Genomic DNA, 26,665 nt, shown 5'->3' with positions numbered 1-26,665 from the left:
GTTTCGAATGTGATTAGCCTCTTTGTTAGGACCTCTGCACTGGTAGCAAACCTTGGTGTTCTGCTACTTATTGGGAGTCCACTTGGCCTACTGTTTGTTATCGGCCACATGATTGTGGTTTTACCAGGTCGATGGATACAACTCGGTTCTCCTTTTTACCAGCAAGCGGCGGTAGTACAACTGATCTTGTCCCGTTGATAGACAAGACAGGAACTGCTTTTCTGTAAGAAGGCCCAAATTCCTTCTTTACCACGATCTTTTCTCTGACTAGATCCCCGACTTTTGGAATCCAGACAGGTCTTGCTGGGACAGGTGGTGGTTCTTCAGTGGTTGTTGGCTGTTGTTTCAACTTTATGTTGCTCAGGTCTTTTCTTGTTTCATTTAAGTCCTGCAAAATAGCCAAACGGTCTTTGATATCAAAGCTTTTTTCCTTCACCACTGAAGTTTGACTGTCAAGGTCAGAGATTAACATCCTAGTTCCAAATAATAATTCGTACGGACTGAATCCCCTCAGAGAATTTATTGGCAGGTTATTTAGACAACGTTGGACACTTATTAGATGTTTGACCCACCCAGCTCCCGAACCTAATATCCTTTCCGTTATAGATTGCTTTATGCCTTGGTTTTTTCTTTACACCATCCCGTATCCCTCAGGAAGGAAGTGAGAAGATTCCCGCTGTGCTATGCTCATTTGGCCATGTTTCCCATCAGGCTGGAGGGCTAGAGTGAAAACAATGGTCAAACGTAGCATGCTCTTAGCGTATATGCCATTTAGACTCGCAAATCTTTGTATAACAGTCCAGACGTCAGCCGAGTGCTGGTGATCTACATTATAAGTGGAAACTAGCCTGTATATGTTAATCGCAAGCCTTGCTTTTTACTGTTTATTTTTTCTGGAGTGAAACGACACGGTATTACACCGTTTCTCTCACCACTGCGATTCCTGTTGCAGTTTGGGCAGTTTTTTACAAACAGGGTATGATGCAGGCTCATGCCTGGCCACCAGTACCTTGATTGCAATTCTTCCAGTGAATCTTTTAGTTTGAGGTGTCTGAGATCCTCGCCCATATGTGCGTCTGCGGTTAACAAGTTTCTCCTGTCCATGTTTGGAATCACTCTATCCCCCACTCCAGGGATTCGAGCAAAAGGGACGGAGTTTGCATCGATTATGTATGTATAATTGAGTGGATAATTGATCGGTAGCGCTGAGCAGTCGCCTTTTGATGACGTTTTCACCGCCAGCACTGTTTCACCGTCAATATACTTCACTGTACACTTTTTTCGAACTACGGGAGCCGATTTAGTTGCTACCGCTGTGGCTGTTTCAGCCAATGAATTCCCTGCAACGTGAACGCCATCACGCTGATGACTCAGTGAGTGTATCACGTGAGTCTTTGGTAGTTCTCTTTGTAACAGAACTATTTGTTCCCAGAGCAGTTTCTGCTTTATTGTTGCATCTGTGTCATCTTTGTAACCGTTTTGAATCCATGTCTGCAAATCCTTGTTATATGATTTGACGCAGTAATATGAATCGGACACTATAAGTGTCGGGAATTCGCGATCCGCATTATCTAGCGCCATTTTCAATGTTAATATTTCAGTTTGTTGTTCTCAATTTGTTTCTACTGAGTGTGTTTTTGTTAATAGAGGTCTTAGTTTGCCTCCGCGCCACACTTCTTTTGTAATCTCACATGTGGGGTTGTATGCTTGTTCTCCCCAAACGGAGGGTTGAGCATGTCCGTCTGTATAGATTACACAAGCGTACTGTCGTAATGGCAGAATGTCGGCTGGCAGAGGGAATATTCTTTCATATTCTAGATTTTTTAATTCCTTTAGTTCTGGATCAAAGTAGTAGTATACTTTGTCCGTTGTAATTGAATTCACCCATTGTATCCACTTTGGATTCAATGCTGTGGTTGGTAAATTACATGGTGTTGTTAATGCCTCAAAGGCTGGTTCCGCAGTTCTGACTGTGATGTGTCTACCGTCCGCTTGATATTTTTCTCTAGCTATTGCGGTTTGAACTGCATGAACAATGTTTTCTTTAATGCTGAATTTCTTTTCAGCTTCTGTGTACAAGTGTGATTTGAATGCAATTGGTACCTTTTCTCCCTCATTAGAGGTCAGGTATGTGAATCCGCATCTTCCTGGGATGACTCGAATCACAAGATTGCGCGTGTTGTCACGTGTTTCTAATTTTGTTTTAATTAACATGTCTGTTTGTAAGGATCTCAGAATTTCTGTGTGTATGTGAGTCCAACTAGTTCTTTTAAAATCTGGTTTTATCAGATCATAAAGGGGTTTGACCCTTTCTGCGTAATTTGCAATGTATGTTCTTCCGAAATTTAGGAAACCTAGAATTGACTGTAGGTTTTTTAGTGTTCTAGGTGCTTGGAGTACGGCACATTTCTCTAGAAAATTGTCAGCCAGGCTTTTGCCTTCACTTGATAATTCATATCTTAAGAACAGGACTGTCAGATGGGCCATTCTGGATTTTTTAAAGTTGAATTTGTAACCCTCTGCTGCGAACCCAAGTAATATGGTGTTCACTCTTTTCAAGTGAGTCTCCAAGTCATCATCTGTTAAGTATATGTCGTCGACATAAGATAATGCTTCGTCATCATATGTTTGTAGTAATTCTGTTACTCTCGCTGAGAATACTCCCGGGCTGTTCTTGTACCCCTGGGCTAACCGACAGAATTGTTTTTGAGTGCCATTTATTGAGAATGCAGACAAATATCTGCTCTCTGGTGCTATGTTTTGACAAAAGAATCCATTAGAGATGTCTAATGTTGTTTTGTATTTTTTGCTCACTATGTTATTCATTAGTGCAGCACTATGTGAGTTTTGCACTGCAAAAGTTTTGCAACATGAGTTAAGGTGTCGGTAATCCAAAACTAGACGGTATGAATTGTCTGGTTTGGAGACCGGAAACAAAGGGTTGTTCATTTGTGAGGTGCAAGTTTCAATCACCCCCTGGTATTCTAGCTGATCTAGTATTTCTTTTACCTGTTTTTTAGCTTCTTGCTTAATTGGGTACTGTCTCTGTGCAGTAGGTTGTGATTTTAACTGGATTTTGTGAGGAGGAGAGTCCTCATCCCATCCTACGTGATTTTTATATAAAGCAGGAGCTTGAGCTACTGCCCACTTTCTAGCAAGTGTGTATTTTTTATGAATTGGGATATGATTTGAGAAGGCAGGCATAATTACTTCTTCGCCATGAGGGCACTCCCTGACAAACTCTGGTGGCCAGTCTTTTTCAGCTAGAAGGATGTCATAGCCCTTGGAGAGATTATCCCAAAATAGTCCCCTGATTTTTCTAGTCTTATCCCCTTCTATACGTAATGTTATTTCATATATTTTGTGAGGTTTGCTAACTCTGGTGTCTGCAGTTTCCACTTGAAGATATTCATTCGTGTCCACTGTCTCCAGATGATTCATCAGGACTTTGCGAGCTATGCTCACTTCTGCTGCGCTGTCTAGCATTGTCTGAGCCCATTCTCCGTTTTTCAGTTGTGTCCTCAGTATTCTCGGCATTGTTTACTACCTTGATACTGGCTACCTTCTTTTTTGGAAATTGTAATTTCTTTTTTAGCTGAGCAGGTTCCTTGTCTTTGGACTTGGCGTGCTCTTCTCTTTGTTCTGATCGTCCTCTTCTTTCCGATTTCTGCGAGGAAGTCTGAAAAGATTGAGAGGGACGTGTATCAATGTCTTGATATCTATCAGGCTTTTTTATATTATCCCTATTTCTAAGGTTATATCTTTTCCCAGAGGGGTCACTTTGGGGTGACCTGTGTCTTTGGTTCGGAGATTTTTCTCTTCGCCTAGGAGACCTTCCTCTGGACTGGAATTTCTTTTCTTTAGGATTGGATTGTTTGTTTCCATCCCAGCTCTTTTTTTGTGATGTTGAGTTATTATTAAAAAATATTTTTTCAGGACTTTCAATCAGTTGTGGTTTTACTGGTATTCCACCTAAACTATCTCTACCTAGTTCCTCATAGGATTTTTCTATGATTCTGGCAATTTCTGCTGGTTGGTCTGCTATATCTGTCTCTTTTAACCTTTGGCGGATCGCCACGTTTGCTGCTTCTCCCTTTATGTTGGCTAATAATATAGCCGAGACCTGCTTGAAGTCTTTCAGTAATTTCATACCAAGAGTTAAAGCGGGTTCTGGACCATATTCGTCTTGTATTTGTTTTAGCACATCCGGTATTACCGAAATGGATGGAACACCGTGCGTTTTTGTGTAGATGGAAGCAAAGACTGTACCCCAAGTGTCACAGTCCTCAATGTGTGGTGCGATTCCCATTGGAAGACAGATAGTCAGAATCCTGTGTTTTTCTAACGGGGTGGTGTCTGGAAACACCGCCTCTATTTGGGTGATTTTCTGTGCTAACCAGAATGGTATTTGTTCCCGTTTGGCCGGTACTTTACCTAGGCAGGATTGTATGTTCTGTGGTGTAATTTTATTTGTGTTCCCCTGGTGAGGGGTCAGCTGTGGAATTTTAATTGCTGGTTGATTTGTTGAAGTCCGCATCACATACTGGACTAATTGTCTATGTACTTTTATTAATTGTTTTAGCTGTGTTAAAAGCTCTGGTGCAGGCATTCTTTCGATGTCTGGATGTGGTGTGTATCCGGCTAGGACCGGCCACGTTGCTCCTGGTCTACCTCAAGGACCGAGCCTGGTGATGTGATTATTATGTTTTAGGGCGCCATCAAATAAGAGCAGGTGCTCTTGAAATTTGAGTGGTACTTCCACCTCCTCGAAAGGAGTGTACATTTCAGGAGGTTCCTCTATTTTGTAATAGTGGAAGTACTTTGTTACAGCATTTGCTGCTGGAAAATTTATCCATGAATAGTATACCTCTGTCTGCCGATATTCGTGTGCCTCAATTACGAATATGACTGTACCACCTCTAGGTGTCAGTCCGTTTTCTATAAGCTTTAAGGTTATAGATTTCCTTTTGATGACCGGGATGAGTATTATATCCTGGTCTGCTTCTTGCAGTGCAGTATCAGCTGCTGCTATTTCAGCTGCTAATCTAACTGCCTCTCTTTCATCATCACTGTCTACCATTTTACCGACAGGATGGTTATTTCTTTTGTTTGCAGATCAGGTTTCTTATGGAAACAAAGATTAGATGCACAATATTTTGGAACGGTTTATCCTTCAACGTTGACTAAACCAAGTACCATACATAGGAGTTCCCTCCTGCGAGGTTTGGCGGATATGACCTTTCACCCACTCCAGACGTCTTTGGAGTATTTTGGGAAAAAGGGGTCTGAGTGAGAAAGCACGACTGAGTTACTCTAAATGTCTTACGTTAGTTTTATCGCCCTTCCAAACGCGTTGGGCGCCATGTAGTGTATTTCCTATTATCCCAATAGGCTCTGCGCATTGGAATAATACCTTCAATAGTTAACTAGGTCTACTACTGTCGATATTAGACTTAAAGTTTTGGGTTTGCCAGCTTAGCTCAGAGTTCACTAGAAACTTTCTCGAATAGGCAAGGAGGAGTTGAACCTCCCTGGATAGACAAGAAGGGATTTAGTTTCTGACAACCATAGAACATGACAACTTTGCTCTCCCCTAATCAAGAGTGTATCTCGAGAGTCGTGTGAACAAAAGGCAATTTCTTTTACTCAGTCAGTACGTGCATTCTTAGTCTCATCAGATTGTAGAGAAAAGGAAGAGACGGGCGTGTTCAATAAAAGATGTTATTTATTGATCAGTCTCTTTTCTCGTACAAGAGAAATGGATCGATATTATTGCAATACTTATAGTTAAGTAAAGTGCATACATTAAAAGCAGAAGTATAAAATAATACTGTAAAAACATTGATATGGTTTCTAAGCCATATGAAGGTTTAAAATGAATAAAATATATACATACACATATACATTTGACTAATCGTACTCAACTGGTGTTTCTAGCTACGCCTACCCCGTGTACCTGACCTAAGCCTAATACGTGGGCGGAAATAGAAAGTTACAGTTTAAGTTAAGTTTGTTTTTGCCAAGTGACTGACTAAAGAATTCTCTGTGAGGGGTTATTCAGTTTTGTACCTGGAATTTAGGATGGATGAGTGATGGTATCTCTCGTCTCTGGTCTCGATATTCCAGGCTGCCTGCGAGGGCTACCCGGAAGCGCCGGAGCTGGATTTCTCGGCAGGAGAAAGCAGCGTCTCGTTCTCAGCGCGTCAAGAAGGCGGGGCTGCGCCAGCGGGGTCTGCTCTGCTCTGGGCTTCGGCAAGTCTGGCTGCTCCGATCTCGTCACCACCGCGTGTGTTTGCATAGGGCAATATGGGTAATATTTATACCTTTAAGGTGCCGAGATTGACGTAAGGATGGACATAGATACGTCAATAAGGATGTCATACGACTTGGTCGTTAGCACATTCTTTTGCTGAAGTTCTCGAAGAAATCAAAACAATGGCCGCAGGGTTTTTCCCAGGTTGACATAGGTTTGATTTGTTTTGAGAACTCCGTATGCCTTATCAGGGGCTGGAGGAATATCGCTTGTCTAATTAGATGGCAAGCGTTATGACCTAATCAGATAACACGTTCCTGTGCCGTAGTGTGGCTTTATCAGATAACGGTTCCTGCATCATGGGGGTTTTCTGCCTCATGGGATGGCTGCTTAGTTAACTTGTTAGTTTGTTAACCAGAATAGGGTCAGGAATAGGGGGATCGATACAGAACCTATAGGAATACATCACACTACTCTTTCCGTTCGCTGGAGGATTTTAACTCCCTTTAGCTGACAAGCATGCCTTTCATTGAATAGCAGAGGCATTCAAGTTTGTTACGCAGCGAGCCCCGGGGGAAGCAGGGCAGATGCAGGGGAGAGGGAAATGGAAGGCAGCCTCTGCTTGCACGAAATGTGGTTTTGAGCGCAGAGCGTTAGGTTCCCGCCCACCCTCCCGCTGTCTGTTGCCCCCCTCCCGCTGTCTGTTGCCCCCCCTCCCACTGTCTGTTGCCCCCCTCCCGCTGTCTGTTGCCCCCCCTCCCGCTGTCTGTTGCCCCCCCTCCGCTGTCCGTTCCCGCCCCTCCCGCTGTCCGTTCCCGCCTCCCCCTCCCGCTGTCCGTGTCCAAATATAATTTTAGGCAAAGCTCTGAAGTTAGGCCGGTTCAGTCGCCAACAGCTAATCCAGCCCTGTCCTCGATTTATTTTTTTCTCCACCTTCACGTCATTGGTCTACTTTTGTCATACTAAACTACAAGTCCCAGCGTGCTAAGCGGTTTGGTGAGCAACGCATTCTTCTCGAGTTACAAATCATGCTCTCTAAATGTTCTGATGCTTATACTAGTATTAAAGATGTTTTTTCAGGCAGTACCTTGACCCGGTGTTGCACTTTCTGTTTTTAGATCGGTGGCCGCGGGGCGGGTCACAGACAAAGCACACGGTAGCACATCTGCACTCATCCTGAAAGCCAGAATTATCACCAATATCGGGAACAAAACTGGAGAAGATGAGGCATTACGATAGAGCTATTGAGAACTGTGGAGCCAGCCAGGCTTGAGTCTCGGCGCCGGCTCTACAGCCGGTGATTCTGGGCACATCATTTAATTTCCCCGTTACCTTTAAAACAAACACTGGCCTGGTGTAGGCACATGCACAGAGCGCTCTAATACCGCAGAGTTCGCGCTATATAAAACTGAAAAAATACAAATAAATGGAGAACTGAGAGGAGGGTTTTCTGGCTCCCGTGAGTGTGTACAAGTAGCACCTCAGGGGCGGGAAGGGGTCGAGAGCCAGCTGAGAGGGCCTGGGGCGGGGGTGCAGGAGGGAGGGGGAGTGAAGTTTGACAAGCTGCGGCTCCAGCTGAGATGCATACACTTCAGGGAGGGGGGGCAGCAGGCGGGGAGGGGCCCCACAGACGCCCACCCCCAGCACCACTGCAATCCGCGATCCCTCACACTGGGGAGCAGCCCTGCTCTGGGTAATGTGAGCCACAGGGAAACCAATCATGAGGCGAGGGACCGCGTGTGATCTTCGGCAGCCCGTCACTCACTCTTCCCTTTCACCACACTCTCCTTCTCTCACTGACTCTCTCTCTTCTGCTCATACTCTCATCCCGTCACTCACTCTTCCCTTTCACCACACTCTCCTTCTCTCACTGACTCTCTCTCTTCTGCTCATACTCTCATCCCGTCACTCACTCTTCCCTTTCACCACACTCTCCTTCTCTCACTGCCTCTCTCTCTTCTGCTCATACTCTCATCCCGTCACTCACTCTTCCCTTTCACCACACTCTCCTTCTCTCACTGACTCTCTCTTCTGCTCATACTCTCATCCCGTCACTCACTCTTCCCTTTCACCACACTCTCACCTTGTTTTACATGACAAGTTTAAACAGTATGCAGCATTCGGCAAAAAGGTCTGTTTTATTAAACCTGCCAATGCTCTGTTGACCTCACTGTCTATGCTACTTCCCTTGATAACTCATCCGGGCGTCTGAGCAGTGTCCCAGTAATCATTTAATAATACATAATAGACTAACTATGGGGTACACTTGTGAGGCATGGCAACCATGAAGCACGCAGATGAACAAGATCGAGTGAGAAAGAGATTGTGAAAATGTTGGCATTATTATAGTAAAACATATATAAAAAGGCAGTTTAAGCAGATAAATGTATCTATCGATCTCTCTCCCTCCCTGCATATCCCCCCCCCCCCAGCACGTCAGGCAGGGGGTTTGGCGCCCAGCAGCACACAGCTTAAGCCCCGCAACCAACCCCCTCCTTTTTTTTTCTCTCTTCAGCCTTGTGGCTCTAACTAAAGCAATTCTGCAAGGGGCCACACTTTGGGTGGATTTGCAGGTCACCGAAGTGGCAGAAAATCAATATAAGCAGCCTGTCCCCTCCCTGCCCTTTCCCAGCCTGTCCTCTCCCAGCCTGTCCACTTCCAGCCTGCCCTTTCCCAGCCTGTCCTCTCCCAGCCTTTCCACTTCCAGCCTGTCCACTTCCAGCCTGTCCACTTCCAGCCTGCCCTCTCCAAACCTGCCCTCTCCAAACCTGCCCTCTCCAAACCTGCCCTCTCCAAACCTGCCCTCTCCCAACCTGCCCTCTCCCAACCTGCCCTCTCTCAACCTGCCCTCTCCCAGACTGTCCCCTCCCTGCCCTCTCCCAGCCTGCCCTCTCCCAGCCTGTCCCCTCCCTGCCCTCTCCTAGCCTGTCCTCTCCCTGCCTGTTGTTGTGTCCCGGCGGCAGCAGACAGCAGCGTGCACTGCGTCCCCGAAGTAACAGCCCTAAAGCAAGCAAGCAAGAAGTACGCCCCCCTCCCACCAATCCCTGTTAGGTAGTGGAAACTGTCCAAACTGGGGTACAGACAGCCCCTCTCACCTTTCGGCCTGGTACCACTGCACCAGCCGCACTACTTCCCTACTGACCGTTCTCCACTTCAGCCCCGTCTAAATTACAATTCATGCTTGTGACCCTTTTGCCTGCTTGTGCTTGTTTTCATGACCATGTTGCCTGCTTGTGCCTCCGTGTGCCCCTGTTGCCTGCTTGTGCCTCTGTGTGCCCCTGTTGCCTGCTTGTGCCTCCATGTGCCCCTGTTGCCTGCTTGTGCCTCCGTGTGCCCCTGTTGCCTGCTTGTGCCTCCGTGTGCCCCTGTTGCCTGCTTGTGCCTCCGTGTGCCCCTGTCGCCTGCTTGTGCCTCAGTTTTCGTGCCCCTGTTGCCTGCTTGTGCCTCAGTTTTCGTGCCCCTGTTGCCTGCTTGTGCCTCTGTGTGCCCCTGTTGCCTGCTTGTGCCTCCGTGTGCCCCTGTTGCCTGCGTGTGCCTCCGTGTGCCCCTGTTGCCTGCGTGTGCCTCCGTGTGCCCCTGTTGCCTGCTTGTGCCTCCGTGTGCCCCTGTTGCCTGCTTGTGCCTCCGTGTGCCCCTGTTGCCTGCTTGTGCCTCCGTGTGCCCCTGTTGCCTGCTTGTGCCTCCGTGTGCCCCTGTTGCCTGCTTGTGCTGTGTGGGTGTGTGTGGAAGGCTCTGTGTGGGTGTGTGGAGGGCTCTGTGTGGCTGTGTGTGTGGAGGGCTCTGTGTGGCTGTGTGTGTGGGGGGCTTTGTGTGGCTGTGTGTGTGGGGGGCTCTGTGTGGCTGTGTGTGTGGGGGGTGTGGGGGGGGCTCTGTGTGGGTGTGTGTGTGGGGGGGGGCTCTGTGTGTGAGAGATAAAGCTAGTGGCATTGTAAATGACAATGCCATTTATTTATGTTAAAAAAAACATAAATAAAAATAATGTCAAGAGCAATGCCAATAGCTCTAACTTTAACAAAGGCAAAACCATTGCATTGTAAATGCTTGTTAATTGTTATAATAAAAAAAATACAAGAACGGATTTTAACTTGTAAAAATCTATCCCTGAATGAAGTCATGGGTATTTCCCGCAGCACTGAACATTCTTTAATATCCCCAAAGATTCTTACAAAGGATCTCAGACTTAAAGCTGGTGAGGTACAGAATAGCTCACATGTTGCTACTGTGTGCAAATTGGATGATGTGGAAGTTAATGCTGTTGTCAACAAAAAAGCATTTAAAAGAAACACAGGAAAAAAGAGTTGGGGTATGTAATAGTTGTGTGTCGAAATGTCACATGGGCAATAGTGCTACATGCCCTGCACAAGGTAAGAAGTGCACTAATTGCAAAAAGATTGGGCAATTTTATTCAGGGTGTAAGTAACTTACACATAGAAACAAAGTAAACCAGGTTGATGTAGATGAGGAAAAACAATGTAATAGACTTACTGATGTGTTTCTAATAGTTGCTGTTAATACTGTAGATGGTTAAAGAAAAAGGTGCAGATGTCCCATTTGTGTTGTAAGTATTGGTAAGGTTAACCTGGGTGTAATGGCAGACTCTGGTTCACCTATTACCATTCTTGCTGATGAAACCTTTAATAGGTTGTGGTCAAAGACATTATTGGTGCCAGCTGATGTCAACCCAAAGGTGTTTGGGAACTATGATATTCTTATGAGAGGATATTTTACTAAGAAGCATTTTTTCCGAAAGTTTACATTGCTGAGAACGGACGTGATATCTTGGGGTAGCAGGTCAAGCAAACCTGGGTATTATTCTTAAACCAGGTCTACGCAAGCCTGTAGTGTTCGGAGGTGTACCAGTATCATCTATAGGACATGTAAATGTCAGAACTGGAGAGATGACAGTGGATGCCCTATTAGGAAAGTACTCCCATGCTCTAAGTAAGAAAGTGGGTTTAATTAAAGGTTTCGAACATTCTATCAAGTTGAAGGCTGATGCCTTTCCTGTGGTGCGAAAAGTCAGACCTGTACCATTGTCTGTGCGTAAGGAATTAAAGGCATTACTAGATAACATGTACACCCAAGGAATTATTACTCCAGTGGAATCATCAGATTTGGTTTCCACTACTGTAATTGTCCGTAAGAAGACTGGTGAGATCCATTTATGTGCCGATTTGAGGGTTTTTGAACCGAAATATTTTAGTGAATTGTCATTCGCTACTGAAATTTCATGATATGCTTGCAAATTTCGGGTTTAGTAGAGTGTTGTCGACCATAGATCTATGGTCCGCTTACCACCAGATACCACTTAGTAAGAATTCTCAATACTTGACCACGTTCATTACCCACTTTGGGTCTAGCATGTACAAATGGTTACCCTTTGGACTCACAGTCACTGTTAGAGTTTCAAGGTAACATACTAATACATTCTGATAGTGTTAGTCTCCATTTGGAACTTTTGGAGGTTGTCATGAAGAAGTTAGAGAAACATGATAGGATGGATAATCTGGAGTGTAAATTCGTGGAAAGCAATGTTGATTATCTCAGGAATAACTTGTCACACAAAGGCATAAAACCTACGGGTAGCCTCCAGAAGGCTATTAGTGAAGCACCTGTTCCTGAGCACAAAGATACTCTCCGAGCATTCTTGGGTTTCAGCGAATATTATGCAAGGTTTGTACAGGGATATATATTGACTGTGCAACCTTTAAAGTGTTGAAGAAGAATGTGAAATATGTATGGTTAGATGAAGCACAACTGGCTTTTGACAGTATCAAGGGTTTAACTGTTAATGCATCAGCCATGAGGCCTTTCACACGAGGACCCGAAAGTGTCATCACAGTCAATGCAAGTGCCAAGGGTGCTGTACTAAGTCAATTTGTAAAGGGTGAAGAAAGAACAATAGCATTTGCCTCTAGGATGTTGAATGTAGCTGAACAGAAATACAGCACAATTGAAAGGTTCAAAATGTACATTTGGGGAACAAAGTTTGATTTGGTCACTGACAACAAGCTTCTCGTTTACATGATGGGTAGCAGTTGTTCTATTAAATCCTCTTCTCACTTGATCTGGTTACTGTCAAGGCCTGCAATAATTCAACTTTGAAATATTATATGTTCATGGGGGTAGCAATTTCAGGGCAGATTATTTGTCTCATCTACCTGTGGTGGATGAAGATTTGTGTTTAAAGTACCAGGATGAGGATGAATGTGTCATGATGTTGATGGATGCTACTACTCAGTTTAGAATTGCCGAAATAGAGTGGGATGTATGTTGTGACAAGGATGATGCATTGAAACTAGTTAAGAAGTATCTAGTGAAGGTATGGCCCTGTGATAGAAGTCTGAGTTTGTAATTGAGGGCCTTTTCACAAGTTGCTCCAGAGTTATCTCTGGTCAAAGATATTGTTGTTAGACAAGATGATTTTTGTTCCACCCATTGGTTTACGGGATAAAATAATTTCTTTAGCATATATCAGACACTTAGGAATATCCACCACAGTTAAGAAGATTAAGCAGTGTTACTGGTGGCCAGGGATTGATGGTCAGGTTAAGAAATATAAAGAGATCTGTCATATGTGTTTGTGCTCAGATAAGCACTGGAAACCTTTCACATCACCTTTATGTTCAGTTGAATGGCCGAGAGGAGCCTGGGAAAAGATAATCCTCGATTAACCCAAGGACCCGATGAGACACGCCCGCTAACACGATCGACAAATTTTGGATGTTGGATGTTGAATATACTGCTTTCTCATAAAATCTGAATATGTATAGACCATTGGTCGATACCGTGATGTTGGATTATATTGACTAGCCTTGAGAAAGCCCTGGCTCTACCTGCCTTATAGGGTGAAACACATGTCGGCTGGTCACTTATTCAATTGTGTCCTCTTTACTTCAAATCAAAGACAATCATTAAAAAAGAGTGAAATGGACACAACAATGTGGTAAATAAAAAGAATCACTTTTCACTCAACCCAACTTGGATTACTGTATTGTTTTTAAGCAAGGAATTACCATTTGAGACGTATATAACACTGGAAAGGAGGAACACCTGCTCAAAATCCTTTCTACAGTTGTGAAATGGGAATCTTGATTCTCAGAACCTGCAAGGGTTGTGAAGGTGTAAAAAATGGCTGTGTTGCTTAAAGAAAAAGGATGGTGGAACAAGAATGAGTGAAGAACAAACGAGAAACATTGGTGAAAGGTTCATTCCAAAGGATGTGAATGTCTGTGACAAAGAAGGGTGGTTGCAGTTCACAGATGTGGTAGACAGAAAATATGGTAAAGTTCCAGTGAGTATTGCCAGCTGCGGAGTTCGTTTATCAGCTGCGAAGGTTGAAATGGCAGTTCTGGCTGCTTTAGTAGTTGGAGATGTATGTGGATCTAATCTTAGTAGCATAATGATATATGTTCCTGTTAAATGTAAGGATTATGTAGCACATGCATCAATTTACAGAATTGTGATTCCTTAATTGCAATTTTTAAGGAATCGCTATTAAGGACTCGCAATTCCATATGCATGTAGTAATCGCTAAATAAATTGCGATTCCTACACATTCCCTATTAGCAAATCGTAAATTGTGATTCCCTAATAGGGATTACCTTCCCATTCATTCCTATAGGCCCATAGGAATGAATGGGAAAGCAAATGCAATTTGCGATTACCAAAAAGGTAATCGCAAATTGCACATGCAAATTCAAGGGTGATAGGGGCCAATAGGCCACCCTAATTCACCACCAAAACTGGCATGTGTGCACATGTGGCGCACACACATACCCTAAGGGCATGTGTATGTACCACATGTCGCTTAGAAAAATGTGATTCCTAGCATTTGTCTAGGGAATTGAAGATTACCACCAACTTGAAGTTGGTGGTAATTTATGATGCCTTAATGCTAAGTCGCAATCGCAGATTGCTTCTTGTATTGCATGTAAGGAATCGCAAATTGAGATTCTTTAAATGCAGTCGCAAAATAGGTAATCGCAAATTTAGCGATTACCTATTTTGAAATTGGGTTTGGGCTTGATGCATCCCAAATGGCTAATTACCGGTCTCCAAAGGGCCAATTCGCAGAATCCGCCCCTTTGCGACCGGTCATTAGCTTGATGCATATACCCCTAGGTCACATATTGAAGTGTTTGTTTATATGGATATTGTGTTTGTTCTTCTTTCATTTCTTTTGTTTTGTTTAGTCAAGGGGAGATGGTGTAGGATGTAATAAATTGAACTATTTCTCATGTATGTTCTAGCATTTGCTTTGCATAGGTTTTGGAACTTAGCAGAATGTAGAATGTGTTAAAGGAATGTGTTTTGCTTCTAGAATGTAGTATTAGCAGTAACTTGATGGGCTGTTGAGCAGGAAAGCGATTGTGGGTCCTGTATTGGAATAAACATTTCAGTTTGAAACCTGCTGGGCGTTTGAAGCTTTTTATTCATTTACCACCAAAACCATAACAAATGCTCGCCTCCTGTCTTGTCATAAAATTAGAGAAATACAGGGACAATGCTGTTAGCTAAACCTTCTGCCAGTCCTGCTTTTTTTTAGCCAGCAGCACTTTGCATTATGTGGATATAGTTTCTCTTTGTCAATAAGTATGAGTCTACCAGTCCCAGCTTTACAAGAGCTGTGGTTAAAAGGTCGGGATATTCTGAAAGGCCATTCACGACACGGGGCCACTTAGCAGCTAAGTGGGCTTGCTAGAGGAAGGTGTTGCTGTACTTTTGAAAGTATTACGCGGAAGAGCCATCTGTCTTTTAAATAAAGCCTGTTGAAATTCAATTTCCTATGTGAAATTGGCCTTTGTGCTATGTAATACAATGGAAGAGCATTTTTATTACACTCCTTTGGACAGAGGAGAGGGGTAGGTCTCTGAGCCTCTTGGTTGGAAGGCACAACATACGCCTTTGAGGAAAGGCTTTAGTTGATAAACTAGAGCGTTTGGAAGCAAAGCGTAGACACAGGCTTGGGATTACTTGAAGAGCCAGTGCTTGTGATTAGTAAATAAAAGTTTTTACGGCTTGAAGCTGGAAAAGAAGCATGACAATGTGAAACAACCCATACATCGATTAGATAACTCTTAACAAAAGAGACACTTAATTAAAAAAAAAACAAAGAAACAATTAGATAATCCCTTAGCAAAAACATAGCTTGGCACTGGCTCTTTCCACACAGAAGAGGCTACACTAGACCTGGAACAGTCATTTGTCTAAATGATCCCGTAGGCTTGCTCACCTCTAATAACTACTTCCTAGCGTGCAGGGGGGGAACATCCTTTACAACGCGGATGTTACCCCACAGTGCAGTTACGACGCGTCTTTTACAACGCAAGTCGTTACTACGACTTGCGCTGGATGGCGCAATCTTGTAATTTTATATTCCAACACCTTCCCTACTGTTACGGGGACTGGTGTTGGAATATAAAATTATAAGATTCCGAAATCCGCACCCTCCAACGCAAGTCGTTGTAACGACTTGCGTTGTAAAATCTGCGATGTAAAGTACCGCTTTGAAAACCACCGCGTTGTACTGACATACATCCCGTGCAGGGTAAGTGTTTTATATTACCATGGACAAGTGTTTGAAGCTGCTCTGCTGGTGAATATTGGGTCCCCACAAAGGAGTTGCCATTAGCCTATCTAGTGTGTTGTGCATATACGAAGGATTGTCCTGCCAGGTGATTGACACTTTTTTAAACTGAAAAAAGGAGTTGAAGATTTAAGGATTCAGGAATAGTGTGGGACTGAGAAATGTGAGAAATGATATCTGGTTAAGCAGGTACTCAGCGCAGTTTAAGAGCCTAGGCACCACTGGCCTACTCTAGTCGACAAAAAAATCACTCACGTTACATGTTTGTTATGTTATGTTGCAGTGAAAGGAATAAAGAGGTATTCACCCTGAAGTTCATCAGGCACAGCCATTTCAGCCAGGGAATAGAACAGACAATAGCGGCTGGAATCTACCTCATAAAATTACAGCCATCCAAGTTGATTAAGAGCACTTTGGGGATAATAGGAGAGTGCTGAAGCTACACCTTAGGAGAAGATTTGGAAGGGAAAACTGCAATAAAAGTACTTACAGTCAGCAGCGGCACCTCCGCTAAGGCGGAGGAGCGTCGCCCCACTGCTCCAACTGCAAGCTGAATGCAAAAAACAAAATGATAATAATGTTCTGTTATCATTTTGTTTTTTGTATTCACTTTGCAGTTGTAACGGCAGGCGGGGCTAGGTTCCCCGCATCACAGGCAGGTTTGGCCGGCTGTCTTCAGCCGGCCAAACCGTCATGGGCACTTTGCATGTTCTCCACCCAGGCTGCATTACAGCTTGAGTGGAGAGCATGCACAGCCTGCCAGCCCCCGTCTAAGCATCGAGCTGAGGAAAATGATATTTTGCCTGACCAAAAAATGTCCACTACATATACCCTATGTTACATATATGTGCATGTCACCCATGCATATTTCCTCGTAGTGGCCTGAATCACTAGGCCCCTGCAATCATGTCCTGCATTAGAAATGCCAGTCATCAAAGTCTCCCAAACGTTAAGGTAGCATAAGGCCCATGTATTTGCAGTTCATGACTCCTGACACACTGAAGCTGCAGTTACGTCCCTCTGACCTCGCATACTTCTAGCTCAGCCGAGAGAAGCCCAGCAAGAGGCCAGCCAAGACAGTATTATGAATAACAGTTATCTGTTTGCTTTACAGAATCATGTTTCAGCCTGGTGAAGAAGGTACACAGAACCCGTCCGAGGGAGATAGGGCCTAGCCATTCTGTCTCCATTTAAGTAAATCACAGTGCTTGCACCCATAGAAAGCTCATGCAACGAATAAATATGCCCTCTCTGTCTTTTAGTGACGAACAACCTTTTCTTCAGATAATACATCCCCTGACTCTAGATATCAGTTTTACTAGATGTGCTGGTCGCCTTGACACAAGAGATCTCTCTACTAGGTTGAAAGTCAGCTCTCCTCCCAATTACACGTCAATTGCACGTCATGCTCCAGTTGCACAAGTAGGGCAGAGTTCCAGCTGGTCATGCGGGACACCCCCGCGCCGCACGGCCACCAGCTGCTGCGTGTGCCCCTTGCCTCCCTGTGCCTCGCTGCTGCCTCGTTTACCGATTGCCGCCGCTGCGGTTGTTTTGCCCTTTGTTTTTACGTGAATTTGTGCCTGCTTGTCTTAACCTGATTTTTCCCTTGTTTTTTACGATTATTTGTGCCTGTTTTGTTTGAATCTCTTTTTCCCCGTGTTTTGCCTTCCTTCCTTTGTTGCCCGCCGCCCTCCGCCCTCCCTTCCCGCCAACGCCGCTTTTCCCCGCCCTTTTTGTATTCTGTACCCTCCCCGCTCCCGCCTCCCAGCTGCTCCGCCCACCCGCGCACTTGGCCTTAAATGGCGACCGTGCGACGCAGGTGAGTGTGACCCACTTGTGGGACACCCCCGCGCCGCACGGCCACCAGCTGCTGCGTGTGCCCCTTGCCTCCCTGTGCCTCGCTGCTGCCTCGTTTACCGATTGCCGCCGCTGCGGTTGTTTTGCCCTTTGTTTTTACGTGAATTTGTGCCTGCTTGTCTTAACCTGATTTTTCCCTTGTTTTTTACGATTATTTGTGCCTGTTTTGTTTGAATCTCTTTTTCCCCGTGTTTTGCCTTCCTTCCTTTGTTGCCCGCCGCCCTCCGCCCTCCCTTCCCGCCAACGCCGCTTTTCCCCGCCCTTTTTGTATTCTGTACCCTCCCCGCTCCCGCCTCCCAGCTGCTCCGCCCACCCGCGCACTTGGCCTTAAATGGCGACCGTGCGACGCAGGTGAGTGTGACCCACTTGTGGGACACCCCCGCGCTGCACGGCCACCAGCTGCTGCGTGTGCCCCTTGCCTCCCTGTGCCTCGCTGCTGCCTCGTTTACCGATTGCCGCCGCTGCGGTTGTTTTGCCCTTTGTTTTTACGTGAATTTGTGCCTGCTTGTCTTAACCTGATTTTTCCCTTGTTTTTTACGATTCTTTGTGCCTGTTTTGTTTGAATCTCTTTTTCCCCGTGTTTTGCCTTCCTTCCTTTGTTGCCCGCCGCCCTCCGCCCTCCCTTCCCGCCAACGCCGCTTTTCCCCGCCCTTTTTGTATTCTGTACCCTCCCCGCTCCCGCCTCCCAGCTGCTCCGCCCACCCGCGCACTTCGCCTTAAATGGCGACCGTGCGAACGCGCAGCGTTGACGCGCAGCGGGCGCGCCGATTGTGCGCCGAAGGCGCGCCAAAGGTAAGCCCGTCTGCGCCCGTCCGTGACCGGATCGCGACCAGCGCCAGGACCCCTGGCCCACGAGGACCCCGACCGACCCGCCTGACGTACTCAGCCGCCACCCTCAGCGCACTCAACACCGGCCGACTTCCAGACTGCCACCAAGCCACCCCACGACGTACCCACGGACCTTTCAGCTGCCACGGCTGCAAGTTCACCTGCATCCGGACCTGCCTCGCACCAGCACCCACCAAGACGAACACCAGCAGCACCCACCTCAAGTGCATCCTGATCAACACCCGCTCCGTCCACAGACACGCCATCGAACTCTGGAACCTCCTAGACGCCACAGCCCCTGACGTTGCCTTCCTCACGGAGACCTGGATGAACGCATCCTCAGCTCCCGACATCGCCATCGCCATCCCAGAGGGCTACAAGATCGTCCGGAGGGATCGAAACGCCAACCAGATGGGAGGAGGCATCGCCATCATCCACAGGAACACCATCCGTCTCACGACCAGCACCGACAACACCCTGACCAGCGCCGAACACCTGCATTTCCAGATCCACACCAACCCGAACACCACCCTCAGAGGCACACTGATCTACCGACCCCCCGGACCTCGCACACAATTCAGCGAGGACATCGCCGACTTCGTCAGCCCGCATGCCCTCCCCTCCGCTGACTACATCCTCCTGGGAGACCTCAACTTCCATCTGGAAAACAACAACGACCGCAACACCACCACCCTGCTCGACAACCTCGCCAACCTTGGACTCAAGCAACTGGTGTCCACCCCCACCCACCTCGCCGGACACACACTCGACGCAGTCTTCTCTTCCAGCACAGACATCGAGTTCAGCCACGCCACAGAGCTTCAATGGACGGACCACAGCTGCGTCCACTTCACCTTCAAGAGAACGACGACCCACCAACACCAGCAACAGGCCGCCCGCAGAAGCTGGAACAAGATCACAGCAGACCAGCTCGCCACCTCCCTGAGCCAGCACCCTCCTGCCACCTCAGCGAACCCCAGCCAGGCCGCCGACAACCTCACGAAGTGGATCAGCAACTGCGCGGACGAACTCGCCCCTCTGAGGACCCCGCCTAGCAGACCCGGCAGCAAGAAGGCCCCATGGTTCACCAACGAACTCAAGAGCTCCAAGAAGAACTGCCGAGCCCTCGAGAAAGTCTGGAAAAGGGAACCAACACCGGACAACAGGACCTCCTACAAACTGGCCACCCGGAAACACCACCAGCTGATCCGCGCCGCCAAGAAAACAGCATTTAAGGACCGGTTGGACAACAACGCACACAACTGCAAGGAACTCTTTAACATCGTGAAAGAGCTTTCCAACCCCAGCGCAGGAAACAACGACGTCACCCCATCGCAAGACCTCTGCAACTCCCTCGCTTCATACTTTCACAACAAGATCACGGACATACACAGCAGCTTCAACAACCAACCAACGCACACCGTGACCGAACAACCACCCCCCACCACCATCCTCCACGCCTGGACCCCGATCAGCACCGAAGACACCATCCGCACAATGAACTCCATCCACTCCGGATCACCGATCGACCCCTGCCCTCACCACGTCTTCAACAAGGCCGACGCCGTCATCGCACCCCACCTGCGAGACATCATCAACACATCCTTCGACACCACCATCTTCCCGGAGAGCTGGAAACACGCCGAACTCAGCGCTCTACTCAAGAAACCAACAGCGGACCCCACCGACCTCAAGAATTACCGCCCCATCTCGCTTCTCCCGTTTCCAGCCAAAGTCATCGAGAAGACCGTCAACAAGCAGATGGCCGCCTTCCTCGAGATGAACGGATCCCTCGACCCCTCACAGTCCGGCTTCCGAGCCAACCACAGCACCGAGACCGCCCTCATCGCCGCCACCGATGACATCCGAGCCCTGATGGACAATGGAGAAACAGCGGCCCTCATCCTCCTGGACCTCTCCGCGGCATTCGACACTGTCTGCCACCGCACCCTAGTGCAGCGCCTCAGCAACGTCGGAATTCAGGAGAAGGCTCTGGAATGGATCGTCTCCTTCCTCGACGGAAGAACACAGAGAGTCCGCCTACCACCGTACAAGTCAGAGGCCTCCGAAGTCATCTGCGGCGTCCCCCAAGGATCATCTCTGAGCCCCACCCTCTTCAACGTCTACATGAGCCCCCTCGCGGCCATCGTACGCAAACACAACCTCAGCATAATCTCCTACGCCGACGACACCCAGCTGATCCTCTCCCTGACCAACGACCCCGCCGCCGCCAGAGCCAACCTGCACGAAGGGATGAAAGAGGTAGCCGAGTGGATGACGATCAGCCGCCTGAAACTGAACTCGGACAAGACGGAGATCCTCATCCTGGGCTCCTCACCCTCTGCCTGGGACGACTCCTGGTGGCCTCCCGCCCTGGGCACCGCACCCAAACCGACAGACCATGCACGCAACCTGGGCTTCATCCTGGACTCCTCCCTCTCCATGACCAGGCAAGTTAACAAAGTCTCCTCGACGTGCTTCAACATCCTACGCATGCTACGGAAGATCTTCTGGTGGATCCCCACCGAGACCAGGAAGACCGTCACCCAGGCCCTCGTCACCAGCCGTCTGGACTACGGCAACGCCCTCTACGCCGGTACCACCGCCAAGCTCCAGAAGAGACTCCAGCGGATCCAGAACGCCTCAGCCAGACTCATCCTCGACATCCCACGAACCAGCCACATCTCCGGACATCTGAGAGACCTTCACTGGCTCCACGTCAACAAAAGAATCACCTTCCGCCTCCTCACCCACGCACACAAAGCCCTACACGACCGAGGCCCGAGTTACCTCAACAGCCGAGTCAACTTCTACGCTCCCAAACGCCACCTCCGTTCAGCCAACCACGCCCTCGCCGCCGTCCCCCGCATCCGAAGAGCGACCACAGGAGGAAGGTCTTTCTCCTACCTGGCCGCCAAGACCTGGAACTCCCTCCCGACCGACCTGCGCCTGACCCAAGACCACCTCTCCTTCAGGAAGAAGCTGAAGACCTGGCTGTTCGAGCAGTAGCGGCACCCGCCCCCCCCCAGCGCCTTGAGACCCTACGGGTATGTAGCGCGCTCTACAAGTGTCAGTGATTGATTGATTGATGCAAACTCCTCCTAAGTACCCACCCACCTATGACACCTACCTATCACCTACCTATGACTCATCAAAGTACACACCCTCATGTACACCCACACGTTCTTATCTCATTTTCTTTCTTGCTCTGCTTAGCCTATGTACAAGAAATGTATATATACTATGTTCAGTAAATAATTGTTAGAAGTTCCCTTCCTGAACCTCTGTAGTGATGGAACTGATTCTCCCTTTGACTCGAGTTATTGGAATAAAGCCCATTTTAACTTGGACACCACGGATCCTGTCTCTCATTTGATGCATGATACTTTGTTAATGCCTAGAAATTCTGCCAGGGTAATATTTTATTTACCACAGAGCCACGGTGCTCAGACCCATCGCAACGCTGCTGTAAGACAGCATTGTGATTGGTATGGGGATTTTGGAGGCCGTGTGCTTTGCGTCCTGGTTCCTGCTGCAGAGTGGATGGAGGAGAGGCGGCTGCCCACAGTATTAAGGTGAGTGTTTTAAAAAAAATGTATTTCCCCCTCTTCCTCCGTCCACCCTCCAAACCACCACCAATAGGGTAGCAGCTGCTATTGTTTACTGTGCCTTATGGAGCATTGATTCCGCTTTCGTCAAGAGTAGTATATGAAGATGCAACGTTGCCTTTCTCACAACTTTACAGTGTTTTTATGCTTTGTGAGTGTCTTAAAGTATTTAGTAGGATGCGTGTAAAAAGTCACAGCGCCCAGGGGGTTAGGTCAGTTGCTTGACAGACACAACGTGGCTTGCTCTGAGCTCCCATCACAACCCAGCAAATCCTAGAGCCCTCATACTTTTGCCTATTGCTAAGGGTTCCCAGCCTGGAGCAGCAGCAGAATCCTTTGCAGTATCCTCTGCCCTACCCAGTCATGCCCCTACTGACACCAAGCACCACCCTCTAATGGCTGCCACAATTCCACAGCCTAGTATGTGCTGGAACAGAAAATTGGCACTTCGGGTGTTCAAGCACTTTGTACTTGCCCTCAAGGAAGTTGGGAAATGGGGCCAACTTTGTCTAACCAACTTTACTTGGCTCTACCATGAGCCCTAGGTCAAGGCAAAGCACAAACTTCCCTTAAAAATCTGCAAAAAGGAGAATGCTGGCAAAGCTAGCTCAGTTATGGCACCCAATGTGTTGGCAAGACTTACATTTCCTGACGAGATTCACTTTGTTAGTAATGATTGGCCAAGGAGGAAGTACGCAGAAGTCAAATATTGCCTCAGTGACCCGCCCACCTCCTGACAAAGTAATTGTCTCTTCCTCCTACGAGCCATCCTATCCAGCAAAATGTAACAGTTTGTGACTGTTACAAACTGCAACTAATGGTTCTGGGGCACCCACAGACCCATACCCCCACCATGTCTTCAACCTCTGAAGCAAGACAGTAGAGGTCTCGCTCAGGAAGGTCCTGAAAACCTCCATCACCACAGCCTCCTTCCCTGAGGACTGGAAACACGCCGAAGTGAGACCCTTCCTGAAAGAACCATCTTCCGACCCAGCCGTTTTGAAGAATTACCGGCACAGCTCAAAGGTCCCTTTCCCGCCAAAAACGCTTGAAAAAGCAATCAGCCAGCTCCTCACCTAACACCTAGAAGACCTCAAACTCCTGGACCCCTCCCAATCTGGGTTCCAAGCCAACCACATCACTGAGACAGCCCTGATCGGAGGCCACCAACATCATCGGAGCACTACTGGACCAAAAAGGAAACAGCAGCCTTCAACCCCCTGGATCTGTCCATGCAGTTTACCACTGTCTTCCACCATCTCCCACCACATCCTGATCAACAGACTCCACCACATCTGGATTCAAGGAAATGCCATAAAATAGATTGCCAGGTACCTCACCAGCAGAACCCAAAGGATCCGTCTCCCATCGTTTACCTCTGAGCCCAAGAAGATCACCTGCGGAGTCTCCCAAGGCTCATCCCTCAGTCCGATACTGTTCAACACCTACATGACCCCACTAGCTGACTCGTAAGATCACATGGGCTCAACAACATCTCCTATGCCAATGACACAAAGATCATCCTCTCTCTATCCAAAGATCACTGCCAACACCAAAATCAACTTCTACCCAAGTGGCATTGGAAATGATGCGAGCCGCCGGAACTCCGGCGGCGCTTTTGTTGGCTGATATAGATCGAGCCTTTGACTCGCTGAGCTGGGTTTACCTCCACGCTCTTCTGCCTCGCCTGAATCTTGGACCTCACTTCCTCTCCTACATACGGCTGCTATATACGGACTTGACGGCGCGGTCTCGGGCACCTTTCCTATTGGACGGGGCACCCGACAGGGGTGCCCCCTCTCACCGTACTTGTTCGCCCTTGCCATGGAACCTTTAGCGGCGTGGGTACGCATAGATGCGCAGATGAAGGGCTTTGAATGGGAGGCTGGGCCATCTGACAGGATCGCGCTCTATGCAGACGATGTGCTTTTCTTTCTCACAGACCTTAATAGGTCGGGACCGAGAGTCCTTGAAATTATGCGGGTATTTGGAGAGGTTTCGGGGCTCCATCTTAATGTGCGGAAATCCACTTTATGGACCCTGGGAAGAAGTACGGAACTAGGTGACTGGGCATCGGCTCTACAGGGCGCGACCGGGGGCCTTAAGTACCTCGGGGTATTTCTAACGAACATCCCTGGTGTCTCGTGGGAACGCAACGTTGTTCCGGTCTGGGACCGAGTCCGGTCCGACATGAAAACGTGGTCCCGTATGCCCTTGAACTTATATTTTCAAAATGGTGGCCCTCCCTCTCCTGCTCTATCAGTTGCAGAACCACCCCTACCCTGTCTCGCCGCAGTGGTTTCGCCAGGTTAACTCGGCACTTGGCCGCTCCCTTTGGGCGGGGGCGCTGTACGTGTGGCACTCCGCCCCTGTTTCCTTTCTACATATTGCGGCGGCCTAGCGTCGTCGGATAACTTATCCTATTATCAAGCATCTCACTTGTTAGTATTAAATGAGTGGTGGTATGGAGATCGGGGCGACCCGGCGTATGCTCTAGAGAGATTTTTGATGGAACCAGACACCCTACACATATTGTTGTACTCGGCGGGGAAGAGGAAGAGGCTCCCAGAGGTTACCCAAGTGGTCTTTCAGATCTGGCGTCGAGCGCTTAGCCGCATGGGATGGTGGAACAGGCTAACTGAGGAGACCCCGTTGTGGCGGAATGGCCGCTTGCCGGCCTTGGCTGACCTGCAGGGGTTCCGCGGCTGGGACATAATAGGGATCTCGGCGCTGGGCCATGTTATGAAGGGCACGACCCTTAAATCGTTTCAGGACCTGAGAGATGAATATGACATGCCTCAAACTCAATTTTTCAAATACTTGCAGTTCCGACATGCCATTTCCCCTGCCTTGGAGGGCCTAGACTCCCTACCGGAGTTCAGTCCACTGGAAGCTAGCTATTTATGGGGGAACTGGAGGACAAGAATCCCGCATTTACCAGTCGCTGGTTACCCATTGCTCCCCCTCTCTGGACAAACTGCGGATCGTCTGGGAGAGAGACGTGGGAGACTTAAGATGAAGAGGGTTGGAGGGAGGCTCTCGCTGCCCCGAGAGAAGCGGCCATCGCCGTACGATTGTGTTTCATCCTATTTAAATACTTACACAGAGCTTATTATACTAGAGAGAGATTGTGGCGGGCCGGTTTGATTGCCTCCCCCGACTGTCTGAGATGTGGCCGGAAGGTGGGCACATTTCTGCATACGGTATGGTCTTGTGGGGCATTGGTAAGGTTCTGGACGCGTGTGTGGGACTGCTTGGATGAAGTGTTGGGATGGAGGCTCCCCCGTACATCACAGCTGGGCCTTCTTCATGTCTTGGAACAAGTGGATGGTAACATCTACAAACGACACTTACTACTTCTAGGCCTTACGGTAGCCAAGAGGGATGTGTCACGCGCCTGGAAGGACCCTAGGGCTCCCCCTGTAGAGGTGTGGAAGCAGGGATTAGATTATTGTATGGGGTTGGAACGTCCAGTGTATGAGGCCCGAGTCTGCCCCAGAAAGCACTACAAAATATGGAAGAGATGGGCGGAGTACTGGGGACTGTGGCTGGAGCCGCCAATACAGCGGGATGTCGCTGATGAACAATTGTTTTGAGAACCGGGGTGAGGGATGGAGTGCATCACCATTTTCAAAATGTCTGTTTTGCTTGGACCTGGGTGGACATCGTGAACAGGGCTAGGGTGGGATCCGGGAGGGGGTAGTTCTTATGGGGTAGGGGGGGTGGGTGCTTTCCGATCATACTGTTTAATTCGACTGATGTATTGATTGCTATTCTATGCATTTTTGATCTTCTGCTCACAGTTCCTCCGGTGTTCGGAGTACTGTGGTTGTCATGCAAACTTACTCCAAAAAAACAATAAAATCTTGTTCTGAAAAAAAAATAATCAACTTCTACAGAAGCATTATGAAAATTGCAGACTAGATGCAAAATACCTGTCTCAAACTCAACTCTGACAAGACAGAAGTCCTCATCTTTGGAACAACAAACTCGCCTTGGAATGGCTCATGATAGCCGGCTGAGCTCAGCACACTCCCCAGCCCAACAGACCACGCCCGCAACATCAGCATCATCCTGGACAACAAGCTTTCCGTGAAAAAAAAGTCAATGCAGTTTGAACCACCTGTTTTCACACCCTTTGCATTCTCCACAAGATCTTTAGGTGGTTCCTGATAAACACTAGAAGGACCATGGCACAGGCCCTCTTCACTAGCAGACTGGACCACGGAAATACACTCTACATAGGAATCACTGCACTCCTCCTGAAAAGATACCAAACAATACAGAACTTAGTGGGAAGACTCATACTCGACTTCCCCAGATGGACTGATATCACACCCCATTTCAAGAAACTACACTGGCTCCCGATTCAAAAGAGATGACAGTTCAAGCTGCTGCCCACACCTACAAGGCCCTGCACAACAAAGGACTACCATAAATCAACAAACGCCAAAACTTCCACCAACCCTCCATCGCAGACACCCCACGTCCCTGTGGAACCAACAGCGCAGGATGCGCCTTCTTGCACCC

This window comes from Lissotriton helveticus, chromosome 3_1 (genome assembly GCF_964261635.1).
Source record: "Lissotriton helveticus chromosome 3_1, aLisHel1.1, whole genome shotgun sequence".
NCBI classification, from domain to species: domain Eukaryota; kingdom Metazoa; phylum Chordata; class Amphibia; order Caudata; family Salamandridae; genus Lissotriton; species Lissotriton helveticus.
The sequence above is the reverse complement of the archived record's forward strand: the minus strand, read 5'-3'. Positions refer to the sequence as shown.